Genomic DNA, 11,236 nt, shown 5'->3' on the forward strand with positions numbered 1-11,236 from the left:
TCTTCTAAAATGTTTATAACTAATTCAATATTTTATTTACATTTACACTTAAAAAATCTGATTGACATTGACATCGGGTTTCAATTGAAGTTGAAACTTGACAGATGATAAATATGTGGATTTTGTGGTCAGAATACCTTTGATGCCAGTCAATTTAGATCAATTTTAAAATCAACCTAAATCCAGCCTTTAATAAATTTACCCCTTAGAGTCAACATTATCCCACTCAGGTGTCCCTAGGAGGTATCATCAGCTTTAATCTCTTCTCATGGTCACTTTCTCCACATGTAAGAAAATAATAAACTCATTGGGGTAAATCAATAAAAAATCGATCAACATCGATGTTGTGTTTTTTGGGGCTAAATCACACATTTAAAAACAGATAATTTTTTTATTTTTTTTTTTAAGTATAATGTGTGGTTTAGCTCCAGAAACACAACATCGATGATAATCGATTCTTATTGATTTCAAATCAATCAAAATCGATTAAAATCAACGTTTAGTAAATATACCCCATATTCAGAGACAGATGCTAAGGCAATTTTCTCACAGAGCGAGCGATTGTTTGCCATTGTGCATGCATATGCACCGAACAGTGCCTGCGCTGTGAGCACACTGCGATCCCAAACGCACAGAGGAATCCATCGCCAAGTTTGTGACATACTGTCAGCGTTTGGGGGTGGTACTGGGGAGTGGTCCGTTTAAACGCTGTTACATGGCCGTGCATAAATCAGCCACTGCGATTGCATGCGCAGCTCTGTGCGTCAGAAGAGCTCCCATGGCTGCGGCAGGTCAGACCTGCGGCAAGGGGAAAGTGGCAGTTGATTTACTTAGATGTTACCGATGTTTACGTAGGTATGCGTAGTCACACGCAGGTGAGAGGGCAGAGGTGGGCGTCAGTATGCTCAGGTGATGTTTGCTTACATTTGCATATTTTAGCCACTGCGTTGTGCATGAAAAATACGCACTTGCAATCACATTAGCGCACGTCTCTGAATGAGGCCCATAGTGTAGTGACTCCATGCATCCGATAGTCTCACCACCTGCAAAAGGGGACAATAAGGAAACCTTAATCTACGTTAAAAATTGAGATAACGTAGAGAAGGGGTGATATAAATAAGCGTATCATACAATCTTAATACACATGATTCTTATACACATAGGCCCTCATTCAGACCCGGTTGCAAGCGATGAGCGCTCGCAACCGGGTCGATGTTTAGGCCCTGCGCATTGCGCATGCACAGCGGCCGCACTGCGTGTCTGCAAGCCCCGGAATGAGAGAGAAATTCTCTCGCTTCCGAGCTCACTACAAAAGGGGCGGCTGTCGATGGTGATCGACAGCTCGGCCCGTTTTGTAGGTGTGGCGGGGGGGTGGTTTCACAAACAGAGGCATTCCTTAAGGAACGCTTGGCATTTTATGTGCGGCCGCACTGGCATCAGCAGTGATGTAAGTGGGGAGTTTCCTGCTCGATCAGAGCAGGAAGCTCCCTGGGGCATGCAGTTGCTGAGACCCAACCTTAGGGTCTTGTCGCAACCCCTGATGGTCGCGATGGTCTTGAACATCGTGACCATCAACCTGGTCGGTCACTAAAGCTGTGGGTGGTAACACATAGCTTAGCTAGCGACCAGGAGGCCGCACTTAAAAATACAAAAGCCTCCTCAGAACGAGCGCTCGCTTCTTGCGAGCGCTTCTGAATGAGGGCCATAATCCTTATACACACAATCCTTATACACACAACCCTTATACACACAATCCTTATACACACAACCCTTATACACACGATACTTATATACACATGATCCTTATACACATGATTCTTATACACACGATACTTATACACACGATCCTTATACACACGATCCTTATACACATGAACCTTACACACACAATCCTTATACACACGATACTTATACACACGATACTTATACACACGATACTTGTACACACGATACTTGTACACATGATCCTTATACACATGATCCTTATACACACAATCCTTATACAAATGATCCTTATACACATGAACCTTACACACACAATCCTTATACACACAATCCTTATACACACGATACTTGTACACATGATCCTTATACACATGATCCTTATACACACAATCCTTATACACACGATCCTTATACACACGATCCTTATACACACAATCCTTATACACACAATCCTTATACACACAATCCTTATACACACAATCCTTATACACACAATCCTTATACACACAATCCTTATATACACAATCCTTATACACACAATCCTTATACACACAATCCTTATACACACAATCCTTATATACACAATCCTTATACACACAATCCTTATACACATGGACACATTGGACCTTCAGATTGGCTCCTAAAAAGAAGAGGAAAATACTGCATAGTGCATTTCTGTGTAACATTATATTTAGTTTATATCAAGTTATACAGAACTATAGTATGAACCTAGGCCCTCATTCAGAGCCGTACGCTCTGAGCAGAGCGCACGCTCTGAATGAGGGCCACCCTCCATAATTCTGGAGCGTCCTCCTGGACGCTCGCACAGCTGTGGGTCACCACCCACAGCCTATACGAGCGTGCAGTTTGATGGCCGCGATGGTCTTGACCATCGCGACCATCGAAACTGCGTACAAAAGCCTGTGGTTGAGTTTTTCAACCACAAGGCTCGGAGTGATTTTGGCTCTATCAGAGCCAAAATCACTCCCACTGACATCACTAGTGATGTCAGTGGGCCGGCTTCTGACGGTAGGCGTTCCCTTGGGAACGCCCCTGTCAGGGAGGCACGCCCCCGGCACGCCCACCAAAGGGGGCGTGCTGTCAATCAACATCGACAGCACGCCCCCTTTGATCAGACACAACGAGCGAAGAAAAATCCTTCGCTCGTCGCGTCTGGCGCATGCGCAGTGCAGAACATCAACCCACTTGCGAGCGGACAGCCGCTCACGAGTGGGTCTGAATGAGGGCCCTAATTCAGATGGAGAATGATGACGGCTGTACGCTGAGAATGATGACGGCTGTACGCTGAGAATGATGATGGCTGTACGCTGAGAATGATGACGGCTGTACGCTGAGAATGATGACGGCTGTACACTGAGAATGATGACAGATGTACGCTGAGAATGATGACAGATGTACGCTGAGAATGATGACGGCTGTACGCTGAGAATGATGACGGCTGTACACTGAGAATGATGACGGCTGTACACTGAGAATGATGACGGCTGTACACTGAGAATGAGGACGGCTGTACACTGAGAATGATGACGGCTGTACGCTGAGAATGATGACGGCTGTACGCTGAGAATGATGACGGCTGTACGCTGAGAATGATGACAGATGTATGCTCAGAATGATGACGGCTGTACGCTGAGAATGATGACAGATGTACGCTGAGAATGATGACAGATGTACTCTGAGAATGATGACGGCTGTACGCTGAGAATGATGACGGCTGTACGCTGAGAATGATGATGGCTGTACGCTGAGAATGATGACGGCTGTACGCTGAGAATGATGACGGCTGTACGCTGAGAATGATGACGGCTGTACACTGAGAATGATGACAGATGTACGCTGAGAATGATGACAGATGTACGCTGAGAATGATGACGGCTGTACGCTGAGAATGATGACGGCTGTACACTGAGAATGATGACGGCTGTACACTGAGAATGATGACGGCTGTACACTGAGAATGAGGACGGCTGTACACTGAGAATGATGACGGCTGTACGCTGAGAATGATGACGGCTGTACGCTGAGAATGATGACGGCTGTACGCTGAGAATGATGACAGATGTATGCTCAGAATGATGACGGCTGTACGCTGAGAATGATGACAGATGTACGCTGAGAATGATGACAGATGTACTCTGAGAATGATGACGGCTGTACGCTGAGAATGATGACGGCTGTACGCTGAGAATGATGATGGCTGTACGCTGAGAATGATGACGGCTGTACGCTGAGAATGATGACGGCTGTACGCTGAGAATGATGATGGCTGTACGCTGAGAATGATGACGGCTGTTTGAACAAGCGCATGGATGTATGGGGGGGCTGGTGCTGCATAGGTATGTACAAGGCTGCGTATGGACAAATACAGTATCTTCATTTATCTCTATGTACACGCGGCAGATGCAGTCCCGGCCACTTTTGTGTGACTAAATCTGCCCCAAGCAGAAGCAATGATGCAGCCATTACAGTGACTATACGGTTACAGGCAGCTAATCCACAGCGAATGGAGCCCCCAGCAAATCTGTACATATTCCGATCATCTCATTACATTATGCCAATAATATTTATAGTTAGGGAAAGAAATACAATGTACAGGACACCACAGTGACTACTGCAGGATTATAGAATTGCTTCAAATGTTTTGCATGGATCATATCTATTGAGAATGTACCCTGGAATTGCAATATGTGTAATGGGGGGACACCCCAAATAACACTGACGCACCATCCCCTCCTCTGACATGGACAGTTACAAATCACAGAAACGTTTCCTCTTGTATATAGCAGCTGAGTTATATTGCTTCCCTCAGTCACATTACATGGGGTGAAAGTGACACTTTTGGACACATCATTCATATTTATCAGACGTTTACCCCCAGAACTCTCCACAATGGATAGAACAGACTGTGGGAGCACCAATACTATAATATCAGCTTATAATAGTGTCACTTACCAGCTGCAGGCAGAATGTGTAGGGGCTGCGCGTAGCCTCCGTTCTGTCCAGGATAGATGGATCCTTCTTACACAATGTATAGAGAGAAGTAGGATCTATGCTGTCTGGCAGCTGGGACCGAGCTGCTCATTATGTAGATGTCTGTCTCTGACTACACTGACATTTCCTCTTCTGTTACTCACATGATTAATACTTTCTTGGGCGTATAAAACTTGCATTTAAAGAGATACATTAATGAAAGCAGCAATCACTGCTAATAGATGCCTGGAATGGTGTATGCACACAAGTAACTTATTGTTCTGCAAATTATCAGTCAGGATACAATCCAGCAGCATGGCTAATAGCAGATAGGTACCATTAGCTGTGGTTAGTGGTTATATAATGTGTGTAATTATTACAGACACACTGTACCGTACGCTGCAATGCTTTATGGAAATCACATCCGTTCCCAGGAGAGAAAACATCACTTTAATAATGAGACCATCGACTCTGTAATTCTAGAACAGGTGTTTGTCAGAACAATGTTACAATATATCTAGGGTGGACCTGTCACTAAGGGGTCTATTTACTAAGCAGTGTTAGGAGAAGTGGAAAGTGAAGAGTGAAAAGTTATATGGTGCCAGCCAATCAGCTCCCAACTGTCATTTTTAAAACACATCCCGTGTGATTTGTGTCACATTTACTTATTATTCATTATTCTGTTGTCTGGTAGGGAAAGAAAAGAGCGTTCCATGTGCCCTGCCATGTTTTTCCTCTACGCTGCCATCTGCAAAATTTAGATATGTTTATAAGTACACAAAGCAGAAGATGCCTAATAATAATTAACATATAAACCCGATTCTGAGTCACCCACTGTGCCGATATTAGCGCAGTTGACTGATGTTTTAAGTACTTTGCAAGCGTCTGAGTCACACTGCGCTTGTGTCACGACTGTTAGCAAACAGGAGGAAGAATGAATTTGGATGCAGGAAGGGTGGATTTTAGTGGACACTTTTGGTAGGTAACAGGGGGGTGACTAGACCGATGCAAGTATGTTGTGGGCGTGTGGCTGACAACAGCTGCATCAAATCAATCGCTCACACAGGAACCCGCATTGAGATGCACCAACCATAGGGCAGCTAAGAGTTATGTGAAAATACTGTACGGAAGCCCTTTAATAACAAAATAATGACACCAGAATGTAGATGCACTAAGCATAGAAATCTATGAGAACTGAACACAGACAAAAAATAACACATATATAACTTTATAGTCCTTTTTGTGAATGAGAGCATAGACTCCACAACATCTGACAGAGGAATAGGCGGTATAGCTGCAGACCTCCCTACCTTTCCTACTGAACATTGAGGCCATCGGGGCAATGAGTAAGCTCTCCGCTTCTGTAGATTCCCGTCTGTGTCTCCTGAGGGGCTGTAATGTAGTGCAGGAATCTTGTGTGCAGCAGTAAGTTCTGTTGGTGCACTGCTGTTGGTGCACTGCTGACATGTCTGCACTGAGATGAATTTCTACAGGTGCTGCAGGTGGGGGTCTCAGGTTTAAAGAAATTGGCCTCAGCATTAGCATAAAGACACAGATGATTCTGAATGTGACTCAGAATTGTATTCTGCAAACAAAATAATAAAAAAAGGAATCCCGGGTTGGATGTTTGAAGGAACCAGCTATAAACCTGGGTAACTCTTTAAAATATGTAGTAAACAAATCCCAAATCTAAACTCCACCAGGTTGTGGATTAGATATTTCTTATGGCATTTGGCATCACTCATCTCCTGGAGAAAAATTCATGCTGGTCCTACAGAACGTGGTTGTAATTAGATATGTGCAGGTTTGGTTCCTGGAAACACACCTTAAATAAGGGGATCCGAGTGATTCCGAGTCCCAGCTTAGGTCTTCCCGCCAAGTTCAGATCCAAAAATGAGGCAAAATGTATCTTCCCTGCATTGGATCTTGCATGCATTGGTTTGCCTATAACAGTCTCTCCCTTGTGATCAGGAGCCATTTCACACAGGAAAGAATGAGAGGGTGTGGAATTGTGGCCTGCAGCACTGTGAGGCACTGTGAGGCACTGTGTATTACAACAAAAAGACTTTAGCAATCCATCAGGGCACTATTAGAAAATCATTAGCATTAGGTTAGGAGGAGTTAGGTTTAGGTTTAGGAGATTAATATGTAGATCTGGAAACAGGAGTAGGTGTCTGGGAAGTGTGACTGCAGGCATCACTGTCACTTGTCATTGTATGTGTGTTTGTCACACAGACTACACACTCACACACTGACGTGTAAACAAACAAACTGGCTACTGTCTGTGCTGCTGTTGTTTTTTGCTTGCACCTTTTTTTCTACAGTGTACTTATTTATTTATCAGTCCAAAAAATATTCTACTTTGTTTGAGGCTTCTGCACTCCAAAAAGGTTTTTTTTACCCAGTTATATATAAAAACAACTGCAAAAAATATTTTTTTTTCATGTTTAAAACCAAAATAAAACTTGCAGCCTTTTCTAATTGAATTTAAAAATTATATTGTGTATTTCAAGAAGTGTGTGTTCAGTTCAGGTGAGTGACGATTCAAATATTATTGTTCTGTGTGCAGTGGTGTCCTATTCTTAATCTGATGGGGTTTTTTGTGTGTAAAGCAAAGCCATTAGTGCAAGAAAATTTCCATAGAGTGTTATCCTTCCAGTGTAAGTGATGGTATGTCTTGTAGTGTCCCACCCTTAATTTGCACCACAAAGCAATTTTCAAGTGTATATACAGTAAATCATTTCTTGGCTGGTGTCAAAAATAAAATCAATCATGGATCAGTCGATAGAAGAGCAGGAGCAGCAATCCAGTACTAGTGCTGTGGCTGCTGCCAGTCATGATAGTACATAAACATCTACTAAAAATGGTAAAAGGAACAGAAGGTTTAAATAGGCACTTAAAATCTAAATAATATTTCACAATGTTAAAGAAAACAAATTCACCTCTAACAATAACGGGATAATTTAATGCCAAAAAACATAACATTGCCATCATGCCATAAACCACATGCAGTGCCAAGGAAAGGCTCAGACCATGGCTTTTAATAGCAACTGGTGGTCCATCTACTGCAGTTTCATGTACTAGAATGCCTATTGTGGAAGTGGGAGCCAAACATAGTCAGGCATCCTCTGTAACATCACATGTAACACCTTTGGGCTCTAAGGGCCTGATTCAGACCCGCTCGCTAAGATGCATACTCTCACTGCTGCCAATGGAATGTATTGTGTGCATGCATATGCATCGCAGTGCGCATGTGCATACCTTAGCAAAAGTTCACAATGCGTTCACTAGCTGCACATAGATAGCCCAGCAGAGTGAGTGACAAGAGAAGCCGTTTGTAGGTGGTAACAGGGGCTGGCCATTAAAAATGGCGGAGTGGATGTGCAGACGCAGGCGTGCCTGAGCATCTCAATGGCATTTTAGAGGTGTGTATAATTAAAAGACAGCATCATAGTACACGTCACCTGGCTGGTGTTTACACTGAAGTGCTCGCAGTGCTATCGCAGTGGTCAACCTCAATCACTGCGATAGCATCCGATGTACCGATGGATGCATACACTTCCTGGACATGACGTGCACAAGTGGGCATCTTAAAACAGGCTGGTGGGTGTCTGCATACACTATGTGATCGCTGTGTAAGAATTACTGGGCGTGCTAATGCATTGCAATGCAGCAGTACTGCCTATGCAATTTGCATACACATCGTGCAAGCGATTGCGTCTAGCGAGTGGCTCTGAATCAGGCCCTAAGTCTAGAGGTATCACCTTAAAAACAGGCAAAATAGTGCACAAATATACACTAAGGATGAAAAACAAACTGTGTTCACAAACTTCACAAATCCTTGAGGAGATTCTTATGGTGTCCATGAGAGCTACATGCGAGTCTGACATTTCTGACTCTGTAATCCTAGAGAAGCTTCCTTCCACCATTTCTACGCCCTCTGGAAATGTAAGGATGAGTAGCCGTAAATGTAAAGATTGAAAAAATTGAGGAAAAATTGAGGATACTACTGTGAGAGTGCAACAGGATGAGAGGATATTTGTATATCTGATGCTACTAAGTATATTGATGATGAACGTGTTGAACAAGAAGTCAGGAGTAGGATGTTGTTTGTATGAAAGTCAGTTATCCACCAGTGGCTGCAGCACTGGCATGTGAAAAGAAGAAGGCACTTGTCATGCCTGGTAATAAAACCAAAAAAACCCAACTTTTTGTGTGGAATTTTTTTAATCAAATCCTGTCAACATTTGTGAAGCCATCTGTACCATCTGTGAGGCCAAAGTAAGTAGAAGTACGGACATTAACCATATAGAAACCAACTCTCCTGTTATGTCATTTACAGCGATTATTTGGGAAAATCTCAAAAATCCTGTAAAATGATAACAAACAGTCCAGCATCAACTACCAGCGTTATGGAATGATCCCAGCACATGTAATCTCCAATGCCATAACTTTCATCATCAAACTCCTCATTAATAATTGTAGGTAGTCCTCCTGCATCCAAGTGGCAAAGGCTGACAAACTCCTCCCCTGTCCATGATGTCTCCTGTGAGCTAGGGCTGTTGGTGCTGGGGGTGAATCTTGATCACAGAAAGAGACCAAGAAGAAAAGTAGTTTCAGACAACAATTAACTATGAAACAATCCTTTGTAAGAGGAAGTACTGTAAGTATGAAAACATCCAGTTGCATAGCAGATCACTAAAGTAATACCGCTTATGCTAGCATTAGATCTGCGTCCAATGGACCTGATTCAGCAAGGATCACAATCGGCTAATTGTTGTGTACTGCGCATGAATATGCATTGCAGTGTGTGTGCGCAAACCGGCCACTGCTATCGGGACTGCAATCGCAGAGGCTACGCAGACCCATCGCAGAGTGATTGACAGATGGGGGTGCAGATGGTGGAGTAGTCGTGTGAATGAAGGCGTGTCAGTGCCTTTGAACGCCATTGCAGGGGCGTGCATAAATTATCCACTGCGATACCATACACAGCCTGTGGCCTCATAGTATGCGCTGAAGTTAGCAATTCCTGAGTGAGGTCTGACCTGTCTTAAATGTGCGTTTGGGTCCGATGTTTCTCGATGTTACTGATTATTAAGCTATGTTACCAAAGTATATGGATGTGAGTATGGGGGAGTGGACATTTACATATCATCGCTGATATTAGTAATGGCGTTGCATGGGTATTAGCAGAATAGTGATCCTTGCTGAATCAGGCCCAATATCCACAATCAAGGTATCTGGTTTTAGACAGTTAGTTGAGGTCCTGTATCCCACTACCAAATTCCATCTGGATTCCATTTTACCAGAACAGAAATTCCTTGCCTATACGGAACATCGAAAAAATATTCTTAGCTTAGAAAATGCCAAACAAAATATTACCTTACTGTGACAGCCCATTAGGTGGCTGCAATGCCTTTAGCAGGAGCAGGATCTAACATACAATTCAGCTTACTCACAGGGTGACTACTCTCTGCATCACTGGCTTCATTATGAGACTCGCCGTGTCAAACTATTGAAGCAACTCAGGGATGTGATAGCAAAATGGCTTATCCACTAAGACCCCTTAGGGTTTATCATATTCGATAATGAAAGTAACATTATACAAGCATTGCAACTGGATGGATCTGAACAGTTTTCATGTTTTGCACACACAATAAACTTAGTGGTGCAGAATTTTATCAAAAAAGACAGGTGCATGCAGGAGATGTTTTCTGTGTGCACCGGAGTGAAACAACATTTTGACATGTGGTCAGGCTTTAAAAAGTTACCCAAAATTATTGACGCCTCTACCTTAACTCAATGTGATACACTAAGAATCTATAAAATGTTGGCGTATTATTTAAATGACAAATTAGCATGTCACAGAGTCCCTTTGAATACTGGAAGGGAAAAAAGCAATTTGGAGCCCCTTATACAAACTAATTTTGCTTTACCTACGCTGCTCACCCTCCTGCTTGTATTCAGAAAGAGTGCTTTGTACAGCCAGAACCTTGGGAGTGATCAGTTTAGTAGGCTACTTTCTGAAAATGTGGATAAACTGATGTTCATTGTTGCCACAATTACAACAAAAATACTTCTGTAATGGTGGAATTTAGTGGAAATGAGCTAATAATGTGTAATGATGATAACACTGATGAAGGTGAGGATGATAATGACATCTTACAACTGCTGAGATGATTAACATTACTGTAAACCACCTTAAGATCATTGGTAGCTTGTGGGGTCCCAAACAAACCAAGCATTTCAGCCACAAAAGTGTTAGCACCTGTTGCTGAAGTGATTGGTTTGTTAAACTGTGCATATCATTTTTATAATACAACAAAGGGTGGGTGGGAGGGCCCAAGGACAATTCCCTCATACACACTTTTCTTTTCATTGTACTTTAGTGGGCTGTAGTTTACTAGGGTATTGTTGATGGTCTTCTGGTTTGTAAGGCCAATTTCTCTGGTTTTCTTCTCTTTATAGTTGTAACTGCTTCTCTGATTCATATAATCATTAATCAATCAAATCAATTAAT

General features: G+C 42.8%; 1 protein-coding gene across 2 annotated transcripts in view; it reads right to left on the bottom strand.

Annotated features, from left to right (window-relative positions):
- The window catches only part of LOC148477384 (uncharacterized), a 428,950-nt gene extending 422,777 nt beyond the window's left edge, over nt 1–6,173 (bottom strand). For both annotated transcript variants that reach the window (XM_088456828.1, XM_088456827.1), the window contains exon 1: nt 6,027–6,173. The gene's annotated coding sequence lies outside the window, so the exon portion shown is untranslated. The remainder of the gene's footprint in view (nt 1–6,026) is intronic.
- Between the last annotated feature and the right edge of the window lie 5,063 nt (nt 6,174–11,236).

Source organism: Taudactylus pleione, unplaced genomic scaffold (assembly GCF_031769625.1).
Source record: "Taudactylus pleione unplaced genomic scaffold, aTauple2 ptg000720l, whole genome shotgun sequence".
Taxonomy (NCBI): domain Eukaryota; kingdom Metazoa; phylum Chordata; class Amphibia; order Anura; family Myobatrachidae; genus Taudactylus; species Taudactylus pleione.